This window comes from Taudactylus pleione, unplaced genomic scaffold (assembly GCF_031769625.1).
Source record: "Taudactylus pleione unplaced genomic scaffold, aTauple2 ptg001137l, whole genome shotgun sequence".
Classification (NCBI taxonomy): domain Eukaryota; kingdom Metazoa; phylum Chordata; class Amphibia; order Anura; family Myobatrachidae; genus Taudactylus; species Taudactylus pleione.
The window spans coordinates 8,028,463-8,047,456 of NW_028285538.1; the positions used below are offsets into that span (position 1 = coordinate 8,028,463).

General features: G+C 39.7%; 1 pseudogene; it reads right to left on the reverse strand.

The window, feature by feature from the left end:
* The window catches only part of LOC148453546 (uncharacterized), a 35,149-nt pseudogene extending 18,810 nt beyond the window's left edge, over positions 1-16,339 (reverse strand).
* Positions 16,340-18,994: the final 2,655 nt, after the last annotated feature.

Sequence of the window (18,994 nt, forward strand, 5' to 3'; positions counted from 1 at the left end):
ATGGCAAAAGTGTCCAGAAATTTTTTAGGCACCCAAAGCTTCTCCTGATTGCCCCTGTCATTCTTCAAAAAATTCTGCATCACCAAATTTATTGTGTGAGCAGAATATGGGATGTGCTGGAATTTGCTCAGATGTTATGCCCGCAAAATATTGGTGGCATTGTCAGATATCACAAATCCCTAGGAGAGTCTAAAGTGGGGTAAGCCATTGGGTGATGATTTCCCTCAGTGTCTCTAAGAGGTTGTTGGTGGTGTGCCTTTTACTGAAACCTGTGATACACAGCGTAGCCTGCCTTGGAACGAGCTGGCATTTCTGAGATGCTGCTACTGGTGATGCTGCTGTTGTTGCTGCATAAGGTGATACATCTACCCAGTGGGCTGTCACAGTCATACAGTCGTTAGTCTGCCCTGTTCCACTTGTCCACATGTCCATGGTTAAGTGGACATTGGGTACAACTGCATTTTTTAGGACACTGAGGACACTTTTTCTGACATCTCTGTACATTCTCGGTATCACCTGTCTAGTGGAATGGAATCTAGATGGGATTTAGTACCAGGGACACACTACCTCCATTAATTGTCTAAATCCCACTGCACTGATAGTGGATACCAGACACATGACTAACACCAACATAGCTGTCATGGCCTTAGTTATCCACTTTGCAACAGGATGACTGCTGTCGTACTTCATCCTCCTCGCAAAGGACTGCTGGACAGTCAATTGCTAAGTAAAAGAAGTAGTGGTGTTCCAACTTCCTCTTTGGGATGATGAACGACTCCCTGCAGCAACAGCAGCAGCTGCAGCAGTAGGCGTAGCAATGCAGGATCCTTCAGAGGAATCCCGGATAGGAGAGGAGTCAGTTATGCCAGTGACATGGCCTGCAGGACTACTTCTGATCCTGATTGAGGAGGAAATTGACGAGGAGGGAGTTGCTGGTGTGGTTTGCAGGCGCTTGGATACAACAGGACAAAGGGATTTAGGTGTCCCTGTTCTGCTTATGGTACTAGCCACAGTTTCTGAACTTGACAGTAACTTTTTATGAACGTGCTGCAGGTGACTTATAAGGGAGGATGTTCCTAGGTGGTTAATGTCCTTACTTCTACTTATTACACCTTTATATAAGCTACATATGGCAAGACAGTTATTGTCTGGATTTGGATAGAAATATTTCAAGACCAAAGAGGTGAAATTTTTGTTATTCTGCCCAGGCATGACGATGGGCTTTTTCATCCCATGGACAACAACTGTCTCCACCAGTGCCTGATTTAAACAAACCACATCACCATCAGAATCCTCCTCATCAACGTCCTCCTCAGCGCCAGCTACACCAATATCCTCATCCTGTTGTACTTCAACAGTGACATCTTCAATTTGAATATCAGCAACTGGACTGTGGCTGCTCCTTCCAGCACTTGCAGAGGGTGTACAAATGGTGGAAGGAGCCACCTCTTCCCGTCCAGTCTTGGGAAGGTCAGGCACCACAACCGCCGAAACATTTGGACTTTCCTTGGGGATTTGTGATATCTTCTTAGAACACACAATTCTTTGCTGTGCTTTAGCCAGCTTAACTCTTTTAATTTTTCTAGCTGGAGGAGGAGGGCTTCAATCCTCATGTGAAGCTAAACCACTAATCATGAACATAGGCCAGGAACTTAGCCATTCCTTGCCACTCCGTGTCATAAATGGCATACTGGCAAGTTTACATTTCTCCTCAGATGATTTAAATGTATTTTTTGGGGTCATTTTAGTGAACTTTGGCTTTTTGGATTTTACATGCCTTCTCCTATGACATTGTACATCGGCCTTGGCACGTTGAAGGCATTTCATCATCTATGTCATGACAAGTGGCAGCAGCTTCAGCACTAGGAGGAAGTGGTTCTTGATCTTTCTCTATTTTATCCTCCAAATGTTTGTCCTCCATTATTTTTATGGAGTGCATTATTTTTACGGCGTGAATCACCCCTGTAAAAATTATTTGTATGAAGGGCAATGTACCCCTACACCACACAGGGCAGCCCCTTTAAAAATTATTTTTATGAGGGGCAACGTACCCCTACAACACACAGGGCAGCCCCTGTAAAAAATATTTTTATTTTGAAGGGCAGCATACCCCTACACTACACAGGGCAGCCCCTGTAAAAATTATTTTTATGAGGAGCAACGTACCCCTACAACACACAGGGCAGCCCCTGTAAAAAATATTTTTATTTTGAAGGGCAGCATACCCCTACACTACACAGGGCAGCCCAGGTAAAAATTATTTGGATGAAGGGCAGCTTACACCACACAAGGCAGCCCCTGTAAAAATTATTTGAATGAAGTGCAGCTTACACTACACAGGGAAGCCCCTGTAAAAATTATTTGGATGAAGGGCATCGTACCTCTACACCACACAGGGCAGCCTCTTTAAAAAAAAATTTGAAGGGCAATGTACCCCTACACCACACATAGTTTAGATGAAGGGCCGCTTACACCAAACAGGGCAGCCCCTGTAAAAATTATTTGGATGAAGGGCAGCGTACCACTACACCACAAAGGGCAGCCCCTGTAAAAATTATTTGTATTGAATATACAACAGAGGACAGCACCACTGGACTGGATTGGACTGATACAGCAGAGCAGGTAACCCCCAGACTGATACAGAAGCACAGAACCACTGGATTGGACTGATACAGCAGAACAGGTCACCACCAGACTGATATAGCAGCACAGCATTACTGGACTGGATTGATATAGCAGAGCAGGTCACCAACAGACTGATACAGCAGCATAGCACCACTGGACTGGACTGTTACAGCAGAGCAGGTCACTACGAGACTGATACAACAGCACAGCACCACTGGATTGGACTGATACAGCAGAGCAGGTTACCCACAGCTCAGACTGTTAAGCAGCATAGCACCAGTGGACTGGACTGATACAGCAGAGCAAGCAGATTTGATACAGTAGAGCCACTTTCCCACAAACACTACACTACACATTCTCTCACTACACTCTCCAGGACTGGAGTGAAGATGGCGGGGTGGGAGGTGCGAAATGTGCAAAGTCCAGGTCTCACGAGAATCTGACACCAGGCTGATGATGTTTTGCTTCGTTCCGGGATCCGAGTCTGGCGGGAAAACTCAAGCTGGACTCGGTTCCCTGCTCGGATCGGGGGGATTCGGATTTCAAAAATCCAAACCCACTCATCCCGTTTGCACTAGATTGCAGTTGTTAGGTAAAAAACACATGTGACAAAGATACTTGCAATCTTTTACACACTTCCCACATACTCCATCTACCTATAATTCTAATGGTGTCTATTAAAACAAAACTACAGCCCACACCCTTTCCACAGACTCTCCTGTATGAAATGGCACCTGATCATGAAGGAGGGACTCTTATGTATATGCAGTCCAAAACATTCAAGATCCCAGATTTCCTGGAAAATCATGTTTGGAAAATCATGGTGGTCACCCACAGCTATGCGAGTGGCCAGGAGGCCGCTCCAAAACAAAGCCCGGCCCTGATTCAGAGCCAGCGCTCTGTCAGAGCGACCGGGTCTGAATCATGCCCTGAATACTGAGATAAGTTTCTGACATGCGAAAAACCGTGATCGGCAAAATTGAAACTGAAATTGAATATGGGCCTTAGCAGGAAGTTACGAGCCAGGACTCAGGGCCTAATTTAGACCCACTAGCTAACCCGCAATCGCACGCAGCTTGTCGATAGTCTGCAAACAGCACAGTGCGCGTGCATGAAACACTCACTGTGATCGTCTAGTGCTCGCTTACCGCACACAGTTGTACCGCAAGTCTGAGTGACAGAACGTGGCATTTGTGGGTGGTGACTGTGGGAGGTCATGAAAAACGGAGGTGTGGTTGAGCGAATGCAGGCGTGTTCTGGGCATTCCCAGGGTCGGTTTATGGGAGTGCTGTAATTTTGGCTTGCGATGGCAGGTGTAGCTAGTGATGTACAAAGCGAGCAAATGCATGCAGTTCTTGAGGCAGGGTATCAACCTCTAGTCTGTGAGTAGATCAGATCTGATTTGATGTCACCGATGTTTCCTCAGTTGTGGGATTGTAATTGATTGCAGCAATTCTGCAATTTGCAATCGATTGTGTATAAAATGTTTTCCCTTTTTCAATTGATTGTGGCAATTCTGCAATCTGCAATCGATTGAAAAAGGGAAAGATTTTTTATACACAATCGATTGCAAATTGCACAATTGTTGCAATCAGTTGCTGATGTATGGGGGCCTTTAGATCACTACTAATGGAGTTGTTGCATCTTGGTTGTTTTAATCCTGTTTTTTTTTTTTAAACTCATTTAAGGTAAGAGATTTTTTTTAAAGCGTAGTACAGTGTATATGTATATGTGTGTGTGTGTGAGACTCAAAAATTCACTTTGTCTTTTAACTGCACAAATAGAACTGCAGCCAGTGATAGACTCAAGGAACTCCTTACAAATTTCTAAATATAAATATAAGAAATAAAAATTCTCCCTACGGTGCTGTCCACAATCAAAAAGAATAATTCAGAAAAAGTTCAGTTGCACCCCCAAACTCAATGGGTTCTTCTCTTTGTTAGGGTCACTCACATTTTATGAAATTAATCAAGCCTTTCACAGCATCTCACTGATGTGCAGCAAATGGACTCCTCAGAGATCTTCTGTCACCTTAGGATTCTCCACTAAAATAGTTGGCTCTCACATGTAAAGAAGAGTGATATAGTGCAATATTGTTTGGCACAAATAACAATAAACATTATTTATAGATGCACACTCACATTGAAGATATTGAAAAGTCAGCATATAGCATCACCATGTTGATGCAAGCATAAAGAAGTGACACCAAAACTTTCACTGGGATAAGGAGTAGGGGCTTCCAGACACCAAACCACTCACCACCACAGATCAAGCGCAGGGCCATCTCTTCCATTGGGCTTGTTGGGCAGTTGTCCAAGGGCCCAAAGCTAGTAGGGCCCGCCAACCCATCCAGCTGCGGCCAGCTGGTAAATTTGTGATATTTTTATAAGCCGGCCACCAGTGCACTGTATTCTGACCTAATCTTCCCCACCACATCCCTCCCCTGGTGACGAGTACTCACCTCAGTCCCAGTTTCACTTCATCCGCCGGCTTCAGACCAGTCAGAGTCTCTCTGCATGTGTGGGAGGTCTGATGGGCATGCAGGAGGGTTTAATTTTATTGGCAATTTACATTTTTTCCCGTGAACGGGTGGGTAGGGGCCCCAGTGCATTGCTGTGCCCAGGGCCCACCCTGCTGTTAAAACAGCCCTGATCCAGCGGTATCAAATAGGATATCAATCTCCACCAGCTTGATGCATTTTGGATGCTTAGGTCCTTCATCAAAAGCATGGTGGTAAGTTCTCCATAAGGGCTTAAATCCCTTTGTTAATTATAGGCTCCTCCCCTAAATCCACTACCTTTTCCCACCAACCGGAAGTGATGCAAGGTGGATCCAGGCCACAGTGCACATCTAGGACCTCATTCAGAGTCTCTCGCTAGCACTGTGTGCTCGCAAGCGGCCCGATGTTTTGTGTATGCGTATGTGCATACTTTCTTCTGCACATGCGCAAACTACTCTCTGCGATCTCAGGCCACTCGCTCGCCCAGCAAAGACAGCCCAGTGAAATGAGTGACAGGAGAGGCCGTTTGTGGGTGGTGCCAGGGGCAGGACACTAATAACGGGGGAGTGGAGGTGTGAACGCAGGCTTGCTTGAGTGTTTCAATGCCATTTTAGACGCATGCATAATTAACATGCAGCATCATAGTACACGTCACAAGCCTGTTTTTTTACACTGAAGTCCTCGCAGTGCTAGCGGTAGGGTAAGGCAACCAGAAGTGCTGCAATCGCCTCCGATTGTCCTCGATGTACCAATGTTTTAATACACTTCCTGGAGATGACGTGTGCTGGTGGGCGGCTCTGCCTGTGTGATTGGGCTTATGCTGGCTGCTCGCTAAGACAAGGAGGGCGTGCTTATGCCTTGGCAAGTGATCATTTTCCGTGGCATCACTTTGACAAATTTGCATACACTGGGGGCGAGCGATCGCATCAAGCGAGAGACTCTGAATGAGGTCCCTAGTCCGTGACTTCCTGTTACAGACTCCCCCATCAGGTTATCCACTAGAGGCCAATTTGTTGGTGCAGGAAGCGACCTGGACCATTAGGTCCTTTGGCCCCGTCACTTCCTGTTGCCGTCCCCACGATCGCCAGATGTCATGTGGCTACTGCCATCACAGAGCACCATGTGTCGAATATCATGTGAACACCGCCGTCATGGAGCACCCCGTGCCGGAAGTCCTCCCAGCATGTGGTCTCCAAAAATCATCCATACATCGGCCGGACGTGATGCAGTGATCTAATAATCTATCACTCACTTACTGTTTAAAAACATTACAAAAGATAGGTAGTGGAAATAAGGGGCTCAATTACAATATCAAAAACATAACAAGTTAATAACATTAAAATATATAACACTTCTTATGAATGGATATACTCAAAGTTAATTTAGAAATGTAAAAAAAAAGCAGAAATAGAAATTTACTGAGGAATAAATCAACCACACTTATTTGAACCACTTCAATTCGAAGTCACCGTTCAAAACATTAGGTGTTAAAGTTTTTAGCTTATATATCCAATTCATTTCTGACTTGGAGAGTCTAACATCAACATCGTTTGATCTCCATGTTGCATTAACCTGTTGGATGCCACAAAAAGATATGAACTTACATGGATTACAATTGTGGCAAGTTTTCAAATGTGCAGATACGGTATGTGTATCTAAACCTTTTTTGACATTATAAATATGTTCAGATAATCTGATTTTCAGGTTCCGGATTGTTTTTCCTACATAAAAAAGATTACATGAACATTGTAATAAGTAAATGCATTTTTTTGAGTTATATGTGATGAATTCATGAATAGGGAAATTCTCATTATTTACCTGGAACTCTTTCTCTTTCGATGGACCTTTTACCGTTCTGCACATTAGGCAAAGACCACATCTGTGGAAGCCAATGCTTCTCACACTCATTCTTTTAGGGACATCAAGATAGCGTCTTGCTAGTTTAACCTTCAGAGATGGTGCCTTTTTATATATAAATTGTGGTCCTACAGCTAGAGCTTTTCCTATTATGGGGTCCTGTTTTAAAATTCTCCAATATCTCTTTATGACAGCTTCGATTTCTCTGTTTTGGGAATTAAAGCCACTAATAAAGGTCCATTCGAATTTGTCTGTTTTACAATTTTTTTCCTTTACTTTGAGATCTTTTCTTTCAATTTCATTAACTCTAGATTGTGCTTTCTCTAAAGTTTCTCTGCTATATCCTTTATTACGGAAATGTTCCATCAGTGAGATGTTGTGAAAGGCTTGATTAATTTCATAAAATGTGAGTGACCCATTATTTGAGTAAGATTTAACACAGTGTCACCACAATAGTACACTATTCCCTGTTCTTTTTCTTTTTTGGGAGGTATAATATAATTCTGGTGGAAAGAGAAGTTACCCTAACAAAGAAAAGAACCCATTGTGTTTGCGGATGCAAAGGAACTTTTCCTGAATTATTCTTTTTGATTGTGGACAGCGCTGTAGTGAGACTTTTTATTTCTTATATCTGTATTTAGGAATTTGTGAGGAGTACCTTGAGTCTATCACTGGCTGCAGTTCTATTTGTGCAGTTAAAAGACAAATTGTATTTTTAATTTTGTATTTTTCCTTAGTAGTCTTTGTCTGCAGCAGTTATGTTTTCTTTTAAGGAAAATAAGAAAGAATTATTGAATGATATGTTTGGAAGTATTATAGATAAGGAAATGGAAAATATTTATGATGAGGAATTATCAATGGTCTTAAAGAAGCTGGAAACCGCCATTTTGAAAGAGAATCACATGTGGTGGGAGGTGGTCACCCTGGAGAGATACCAGGTAGACCATCTAATCCCGATGGGATTAAAAATTAATGAACCACCCTCAAGACAGATTGGGAAATTATATTAAGAAATTGTTCCTTCCAATTGATTGACTTTATTCTAAAGGAAAGACGTAGAGGTTTAGAAGTTCTAATTGAGGAAATTAATACTCTTCAGAGCATGACTGAACACATTAGAGATTTAGATGAATTTAATGATGCAGAAATAGAAATTATGAGGAAATTGAGTAAAGAAACAAGGGATTTAAAAGAAAAAAACAAAATAAATATTGCAGGGATTGGGATGCCCTAAGAAAATTGAAATACCTATCGATATTGAAAAGGAGACTCATATTAGAAAATGTCAAACTCCAGTGACTAATAGTTTTAATGGGAATAGAATAGAAAGAATTGATTATGACAATCAGTATATAACATTTCAGCCTAGGAAAGGAAATAGATGGGAATACCCCAGAAGGAGAAATTATTTTGAGAGGAAGAGACAATATCATCAAAACAATAAGAAAAATAGACAATGGCATGAGAGACTCATACCTGAAGAATATGGCAGTTTTCGGTTCAGGAGAAATTCCATTAAGTTTACTAATAGATATGAACCTCTAGAAAGGAGTAACAAACAACAAAATACAGGGCGCTTTAAGAGGGTCCAAATATGTGGTAATGGTAAACCAGTGATATATATGCCCTCAGCGCTGCAGCTCCAAAGAAACCTACTGTGAAGGTTCCAAAAAAATAGAACCAGAAAAAATACAAATAAGACTTGCGCTGCTGATGTATATTAGATCACTGTTTAATAATAAATTCCACAAGGGAATATCAAAGTATAGAATGCACAATAAACCACAAATAAAAATAAATAATATTAAGTGGGTATATAAAAGGATCTACACATGTAGAATAGAAGGAACAAGTAAGAAAATGAATCAGAATAGAGAGATATACAGTATCAAAATGAAACCATAATGGGAAACAATGTGTCGTTTCCTAAAAAAAGAAAAAACAGCTGGTGACTAAAAAAGGGGATAATTGAAGTTCCTTTTAAATAGGTGGTGGGCCTTCTTGGCACAACAGAGTCTATTGGAGATTTAAAGGTGATCCCTAAATAAGGGCACAAATCCTCAATTAGCACACTGAATGTTACCCGCTGTGTACTGTAAATATGCAACAAGGCAAATGACTGAGGATATTTTAAACAGGTAATAAGCCTCCTTGGCACAACATAGTCAGTTAAAGGTTTAAATATATTCCCTTTTATAGGGCACAATTCCTCAGTTAGCACACTGAATGTTCCCGCTGGTAGTATGTAAAAATGGTAAGTATATACTCACAGTGAGGTGGACAAACCTTGAACGATTACCTAAATAAGGCACAAACTTCAATAGGTATGTATAAGGTCCCGTAGATGATATGCAAGGATCAACTCACAGTTAGATGAATGATTCTTGGAGTAGTAATAATGCCGTGTATCCCTGGTATTCAACACAGACTTGTGAGGTCTGCTCTGTAGATGGAGCACATGTAATGGCAGACGACTGTGAGGAAGTACACAAGATCTATCCGAGCGTCCTCGGAGATCAGTGGAGATAGTGCGAATTATATTTCCATGGCATAACAGATTGGTAATTAAAAGCCATAGAATAACTGGTTTTCTAAATGTGAGGGCAGAAGAGCGGACTGTCCTTATTAGGTCATGTATCCTTTGAGTCATGTTAAAGGTTAATGAAAGGCAGGAAAGATGTAAAGCTAACCATTTGACATGCAAATGGAACCTAGCTCTGTATGTTCCTGAAAGGGCCTAATTGCACATTTCGGAGCCACAGCTTAATTGTAAGAATTGTTAAATGTCATAGGACTCACATGATAATTATTCTTGGAAGTGTACAAGATAGAAAGCCTTTGGTTAGAGTCTTGCCCAGGTAATGAAATTAACATGTTCCCACTAGCCTGTTAATTAAGTAAGGAAATACTACACATATTTGTCTAGCTCTGAGCCCATCAGTGTGTCCACTCAATAATGGTAACATTGTCACCAGGGCATGTGTATTGCTCAGCCTTTGTGTCTGGATCTATAGACAGTCAGCACCATAGGGGGTAAAACAAATACAAGATATAGTAGATCAAAGAATTGTCATATTTGGATGGTTTATGTGACAGAATTGATGTATCAGTGATAGCTAGAAGCTTGGAAAATTATATATATATATATATATAACAGGACCCCATATTCAGGTTGGGTGCGATTCCCAGATCACTGGGACATACTGAGTTTTGAAGATATGAGATATCTCAAGAATGCACTATGACAACCACATTATATTTACACTTTTATAACAGATGAAATAAGGACCAGTACAATGAACACCCCATATTGTAGGTAATACATCCACAGGGGAAGTTATTTGGCTTATTCTGTTATAAGTTTAAAAGGATTTAGAAGCGGGCTGGGAGGCCCCTGTCCTCCAATTACCTAAACAACCAATCAGAGCGGATGGGTACGACATCACCTGATGTGTGATGCTCTTCTAATAAAAGGGATTGAAGTCCTGTGTTCTGGGTTCAAACTGGGGGATCAGTTTTTCACATTGAAGTTAAACCTGCATTCCTTGCATTTCTTACCATTTCTCCTGGGCAGAATGCTGCATGTTTTCTAAAGCTGCATGTTTTCTGTAAGTTTCTACTTTTACCATTTTTATTTTATATTGCTGTATGTACCTTTGTAACCATTCTTTTCTCTGTAACATTCTTTTTTAAACATTGTACTAACTTTTGTCTAAATAAAGTATTCTTTATTAGTTTATTTAATATATGCTCCAAAACCTAGTCTTTGAAGAGATTATTAGTATGCTAGGGTGATGCTACACATATTGTTTAGTATGCAAAGCAGAGGGTTGGTCTCAGCGAACTGTGTGGTCATCTGGGATGCTGAGTCTGCGCAATTGTGGAGAGGTTAAGCAAAAGATTATCTGCGTGGGAATCTTGTTGCTGAGCCTGTGCAATTATTGGGGCAATAGAAGACCGGTTGCCTCTTTAAATTGTTTCCATCAGTTGTGGCAGTTTCATAAGTAAGATATTTGTATTATGGTGCTCTGACTATAGCAGAGGGCACCCCCCACATCAGGGATACTGGGTATGGGTCCCTGACACACCCCAATGAGTCAAATTTAACCTTTTAATTTTTACTTCGATTTACAGAAATATATCAGAACATTAACAGTGAAAAAAATTTTTCTGAGTAAAGACAATTAGGATGAGAATAAGGATACCGGAGGTCCCTCAGGACCCTTGTTCAAACCAAAGTCAACATTTTATCCGACACACCAAAAAGGAAGCTTTATTTATTGTTTCAGTAAAATGGTTAATTAGGAAATGGAAAAGATTTTGGATAGTAAAAGGATCAATAAAAAATGCAATTTGACCAAAAATTAATTTAAGGCATTAAAAGTGTTAAAAATGGATAAAGATATTTTTTATTAAACTCGCTGATAAGGGGAGAGCTGCAGCTCTAATGAATAAAGAGGACTACATTACTGAGATCAATGGTCAATTAAATAGTGGAAAGACATATAAGAAATTGAAATGTGACCCTACCGCTAGGATAATGAAGGATTTACTTATTTTAACTGAGAAAGCTCTGGTGAATGGAGTATTGACAAAATCAGAATTTGACTTTATTAATCTTAAAAACCCATCTGTACCTACAATCTACACTTTACTGAAAATCCATTAGGATCCGATGCATCCCCCTGGCAGACTGATAATTTCGGGAACAAACAGTATCACATCTAATATGTCAGCAGTAGTAGATTGTTATTTACAGCCATTAGTGAAATTAACTAGAGCTTATTTAAAGGACACCAGTGATGTTCTAACAAAATTGAACATGATAAAATGGGAAGAAGATTATTTTTAGTGAGTGCTGACATTTCCACACGATATATGATAATAAAAAAAAGGGAATACAGCTGTGTCATATTTTTAAAATTTGTCTGATCTTAAACTTGAAACCAAGGAGTTAATTTTAGAAAGCATACAATTTATTTTAACGAATAATTATTTTTATTTCAATGGATTTTATTATGTTCAACAAGTGGGAACAGCGATGGGCACCAGGTTCACCCCCAGTTATGCAAATCTATTTATGGGATATTTGGAAGAAAAAAGGATTTGGCATGGAGGAGAACCTGGTGAAGGGGATGAAAGAAGAACTGCTGTTATTTTGAGAAGTTTAAATGGGAATGATTATAATATAAAACTTACCTTCTCTATTAGTCAAAATGAGATTGTGTTTTTAAATTTAAATATTTACATAAAAGAAGGTGTACTGCATACAAAGACTTATAGGAAAACAACTGATTCAAATAGCTAAATCACAAGAGATAGCCTCCATCATAGAAATTGGTTGGAGGGTATACCTTTTAGCCAATTCCTTAGAGTCAAACGGAATTGTTCTGAAGAGCAGATTTTTAATACACAGATAGAAGAAATGACAGAACGTTTTTGTAATAAAGGATATAGCAGAAAAACTTTAGAGAAAGCACAATCTAGAGTTAATAAGATAGAAATAAAAGATCTCAAAGTAAAGGAAAAAATAACTAGTAAAACAGACAAATTCAAATGAGCCTTTATTAGTGGCTTTAATTCCCAAAACAGAGAAATCAAAGCTGTCATAAAGAGATATCGGAGAATTTTAAAACAGGACCTCATAATAGGAAAAGCATTACCTGTAGGACCACAATTTATATATAAAAATGCACCATCTCTGAAGGTTAAACTAGCAAGAAGCTGTCTTGATGTCCCTAAAAGAATGAGTGTGAGAAGCATTGGCTTCCACAGAGGTGGTCTTTGCCTAATGTGCAGAACGGTAAAAGGTTCATTGAAGGTGAGAGTTCCAGGTGAATAATGAGAATTTCTTTATTCATGAATTCATCACCTGTAACTCTAAAAAATGATATTTACTTATTACAATGTTCATGTAATCTTTTTAATGTTGGAAAAACAAGCCAGAACCTGAAAATCAGATTATCTGAACATATTTATAATGTCAAAAAAGGCTTAGAAACACATACCGTATCTGCACATTTCAAAACTTCTCACAATTCAAATCCATGTAAGTTCATATCTTTTTGAGGCATGCAACAGGTTAATGCAACGTGGAGACCTAATGATGTTGATGTTAGACTCTCCAAGTCAGAAATGAATTGGATATATAAGCTAAAAACTTTAACACCTAATGATTTGAACGGAGACTTCGAATTGAAGTGGTTCTTATAAGTGTGGTTGATTTATTCCTCAGTAAATTTCTATTTCTGCTTTTAATATCTACATTTTTTACATTTCTAAATTAACTTTGAGTATGTCCATTCATAAGAAGTGTTATATATTTTAATGTTATTAACTTGTTATGTTTTTAATAATATAATTGAGCCCCTTATTTCCACTACCTATCTTTTGTAATCTTTTTAAACAGTAAGTGAGTGATAGATTTATTAGATCACTGCATCATGTCTGGCTGATGTATGGATTATTTCTAGAGGCCACTTATCTGGAGGACTTCCTGCATGGGATGCTCCATGATGGCAGTAGCCACATGACATCCGGTGATCACGGGGACGGCAGCAGGAAGTGACGGGGCCGAAGGACCTGATGGTGCAGGTCACTTCCTGTGCCAACAAATCGTCCTCTAGTGGATAACCCGATGGGGGAGTCTGTAACAGGAAGTCAGATACTAGATGTGCACTGTGGCCTGGATCCGCCTTGCATCACTTCCGGTTTTTCATTATGCACAGTAATGGTGGGAAAAGGAAGTGGAATTAGGGGAGGAGCCTATAATTAAAAAAGTGATTTAAGCTCTTATGGAGAACGTACCACCATGCTTCTGATGAAGGACCTAAGTGTCCAAAATGCATCAAGCTGGTGGAGATTGATATCCTATTTGATACCGCTGGATCTGTGGTGATGAGTGGTTTGGTGTCCGGAAGCCCCTACTCCTTATCCCAGTGAAAGATTTAGCGTCACTTCTTTATGCTTGCATCAACATGGTGATGCTATATGATGACTTTTCAATATCTTCAATGTGAGTGTGCATCTATAAATAATGTTTATTGTTATTTGTGCCAAACAATATTGCGCTATATCACTCTTCTTTACATGTGGGAGCTGACTATTTTAGTGGAGGATCCTAAGGTGATGAAAGATGTCTCAAGGGGCCATTTGCTTCACATCAATGAGATGCTGTGAAAGGCTTGATTAATTTCATAAAATGTGAGTGACCCATTATTTGAGTAAGATTTAATACAGTGTCACCACAGTAGTACACTATCCCCTTTCTTTTTTGCGAGGTATAAAAGAATTCTGGTGGAAAGAGAGGTGACCCTAAGAAAAAGAAGCACCCATTGTGTTTAGGGGTGCAACTGAACTTTTCCTGACTTATTCTTTTTGATTGTGGACAGCGCTGTAGTGAGACTTTTTATTTCTTATATGTCTGTGTGTGAATGTTTAACATTTGTTAATCCTCTAATTTAAGTTAACTTTGCTTTAATACGCCACTGGATTAAATGTATAAGGGTACCAAGTATTGTTTTAAGCAGGTATGTATGTCTAAGTATGTATTTATGTAAGCAATTATGTATGTATATAACACAAAGAAAAAGCAGTCAGCGTTCACAGAAAAGAGACAAATGTTACCACTAGCTGCTTACTCGGAAGGTGTCCTAAACTTCCCCAATAGCAATAAATACAAGAAAAGAGAGAAAAGCACTATGTGGTAGAGGAGTATATAGATGCAAGGATGTATATGAGATTTTGTGTCTAATTAATAGAATCTTAATGACTATGGCGTTTTATGTGAATAGGACATCTAGATATTTATAATTATATAGTCTTCTGTGGAGATAAATAAGAGACATCAGGTGGGCAATAACTTGAGGCTGGAAGTTGACAGATAATTAATATGGAATTCGTCCAATGATAAATGCGAACAATGTCTTTGTAATTGAAGCCATCAGTCTATCTGGCTCTGACAGGTGGGCAACAACTGTAGGCTGGATGTTATGTCCCTAATACACCGATTGCGGTGGCCATTAAAAATGGGGGGGGTTCCTATGTATAATGATGAGATGTGGTTGATCAAATGAATGAATGAATGATAAAGGGGAAAGTTAAAAGAGAGACATAATATATAGATAGATGCAATAGTAGAGCACTACTGTATGAAATGGGGTAAAGAAAAATCTGTGTCCATAAACATAATCTATTATAAATGTACCAATGAATAGGTATAAATTAAAATATATGAAAATGGCCATTTTGGGTATGGTTGTTGCAATGGAAAAGTTATGCCTTATATACATTTTATACTCTGCATACCGATCAAAGAAACTGGTATGGATAAATTACTAAGTATAATTTTAAGATATAGCTACATAACTAAAATTTTGAATATAGGGCGAGTGATGTTTGGATTAAACAGAATGTATAAATAAAACCTAATAAAAACTAATATATAAAATGAGATAAAAATTTTATTAGGTAAAAGTGATAAATGAGAATAAATATAAATATAAATGTTCATATCTATAAATATATAACTGATGTAGATAGATGGAGAAAATATTAGTACAATTATTAAATAAATTATTTATATAAATTAATAGGTAAATAAATTCTATATATTTTTTATATAAATTAATAAATGAGTTATGGCATCACTGGAAGCTCCGGGGATAGCATGTCTAACAGAGACACTGATACGATGGAGTGGGACTGTCTATGCATCTTAATTAATTAAAGAATATATATATGGAACACGCTTCTGACTTCATTTGTCTAAGGATCTATATTTAAACCTTCAGGGTGTAGTGTTTGCAGATCATAAATCCACCTGCTTTCTAATCTGTCTATTTGCTCTGCTTTATTACCCCCACTCCAGTTGTAATTCATCTTGTCTATCCCTAAAAATTTGAGGCCTTTCGGGTCGCAATGATGAGTACTTCTAAAATGTTCAGAGACACTAAGATTTTCAAAACCCCTTAATATGTTTCTCACATGTTCATAAATCCGGACTTTCAGAGTCCTCGTCGTGCATCCTATATATTGCAGTCCGCATGGACATTCTAGAAGGTAGACTAAATTGTCACTGTCACATGATAGGGTTCCTCTGATTCTAAATTCCTTATTTGTCTGGTGAGATACTATCTTACAGGTGGGTTTCGTGCTCTTGTAACCTAATCTGGTGCAATTTCCATATCTCCCACAGTGGTAGAAACCCTCTCTAATGTTGTTACCTTCGAGGGTGACCTGTCTGTTTCCTTTGTCCACCTTTAGATGATTGCGGACTAATTTGCTCTTAATATCAGGAGCTTTATGGAAAACTACATCTGGTTTGGCTTGTAGGATAGTCTTAAGGCTATTATCCATACCCAGGATATGCCAATGTCTATTCAGTATCTGCTTCACTTTATGTGATGCTCCAGTATATTGTGTCACAAAATAAACTTTTTTCTTTTTCTTTTTCAAATAAAATAGTATTTTAGTCAATACTGGCTTAATTGTGTGCTACACATATATATGGGCCCCTCAGTCACATGCACCTAGCCTACCGGGACGCAAGGAGGAGTCAGTCCAGCAGCTATCCACCCTGGGTAAGTAGATTTTCACTTTTTTATTACTGCAATATAGTGTCGCAAGACATCCTGATACTGCGTTTCCTTATCCTCAAGGTGGCGTTGTTTACAGAGGAGGTGGCACCTACAGCATACAGCTTTCATCATCACACAAGGCTTTCACTGCAACATCCAGCCTACAGTTTTTGTCTACCTGTATAGCCAGATAGACTGATAGCACTATATTTAATTGCATAAGGATAGATGGTCCCATTTTCCAGCACCATATAAGGCTTCCATTATATCATCTCCTACTTGACAACATCCAGCCTACAGTTGTTGCCCACCTGTCAGAGCCAGATAGACTGACTTCTTTAATTACAAAGACATTGTTCACATTTATCATTGTACGAATTCCATATTAATTATCTGTCAACTTCCAGCCTCGCAGACTGGCGTGTTCTGTGAGAAGGGGTAGCACCCAATGTAGTGGGTATAGGCCCGGTGCTTGGCAATGTGATTCCAGGGGTGGTGGGAAGATCTCTTGATCCATGAAGGGAGGTTTGCTCCCGCATGGTGTTTGCCTGCTCCTGTGCCGAGGCCAGGCATTCTAGGGCCAAAGCTGTACATTCCTGACCCACAGCTGTACGTTCCTGGCCCACAGCTGTATGTTCCTAGTCCACAGCTGTGTGCTCCAGGACCGTGGCCATTCTCACAAGAGCTGCCTGGATGGTTTCAAAGATGACCATGTTCTTATTAGTCTCATCCAGCAGCTCTTTGAGAAGGACCTCAGCCCTCTGGCCCAGTGGCAGATCTAGACTTTTGATTTAGGGGGACAGTTTAATGATAATAACAATTATTCCTCCTTTTTACTATCCTGGTACCTCACCTTTCTGGTCCCAACTCCTCCCCTTGGTGACTAATACTGTGGCGACTTACACATGCAGATGTCAACTCAGTGTGTGGTATATATAGTATTGCACATTCATATATTACATGGGACACATGCACATACCCACACATTACATAGGACACACACACAGTTATATTACTTAGGACACATACACACACATATATTACATAGGACACATACACACATGCACAGAAACACACATATATTACATAGGACCCACACACATATATTACATAGGACACACACACACATATATTACATAGGACACAAACACACAAGCACATACACACATATATTACATAGGACACATACACATACACACATACATATTACATAGGACACATGCACACACATATATTACATAGGACACATACACACATGCACATACACACATATATTACATAGAACAAATACACACACATATATTACATAGGACACATACACACTTATATTACATAGGACACATACACACATGCACACACATATATTTGCATAGGACACATACACACATATATATTACATAAGACACATACACACATGCACACACACATATATTACATAGGACACATACACACACACACACACATATATATATATATATATATATATATACATACTCAAACACACTTTCACTTACTTTGTGATCCTATTCTGAGATGCTGCAGCAGGTTGTTGATGGGGTGATGCCGGGAAGTTCCATCATTAGGCTCCTCCTCCCGAGGCATAATCCCGTGATTCGTGGGTCTGGGGGAGTGGGTGATACTAAAATTATGCAGTTCTTATAAATGCTAATCATTTTGGCACCGCCCCCTCCCCATAGACCAATGAATCACGGCATAATGTTGCAACGGGGCGGGGCTATGAACGTGAGTAAAAAAAAATATTTTTTTCAGGGGGGGTTGAATACTGCTGGCACCTGACACAAGGGGTAGGGTGGAGGAAGGAGCCTCTGCTCCTCTGATATTGTTGTGTCCTAGTCAGGAGGACTGGAGTGCTGTGCATATCTGTATGCATTGCCCCGACACAGGAGCAGGAGGGGGAGGAGCAGAGAGAGGCAAAAATGCTAGGGGGGCGATCACTCCAATTGCCCCCCCTAGATCCTCCACTGCTCTAGCGAGAGGTGTCAAGAGCATGGTGTTTGCAGGGTCAGCAGCTGGTATGTTGCTTTATCCCCTGCAAAACACTCCTGATACACTGGGCCCCGAAAAGCACTCTGCAGCAGGCTCATCATCATCTATATCTGAAATTAGAAAAAAATGCAAAAAAATTACCAATATTGTCTAGGTTAATTTGTAACAAAATAAACAATTTACAGTAGTGATTTTTAGATTAAATTTGTTTTTAAAATTGTAAAAAATTACCCTCGACACCATGTGAGGCTGCAATGTTAGGCATGTCTGTGTCCATATTAGACACGCCTAACACCTCCTCTTCTTGAATACACCCCAGACTCATTTCTTCTAAATCAGTGTATTCTAATGACTCTGGGGTGGGGCACCCACCTGATTCCCTGGCATGCATAGCCCTAGGCGCCATCTTTCCCTTCAGCCTATACTT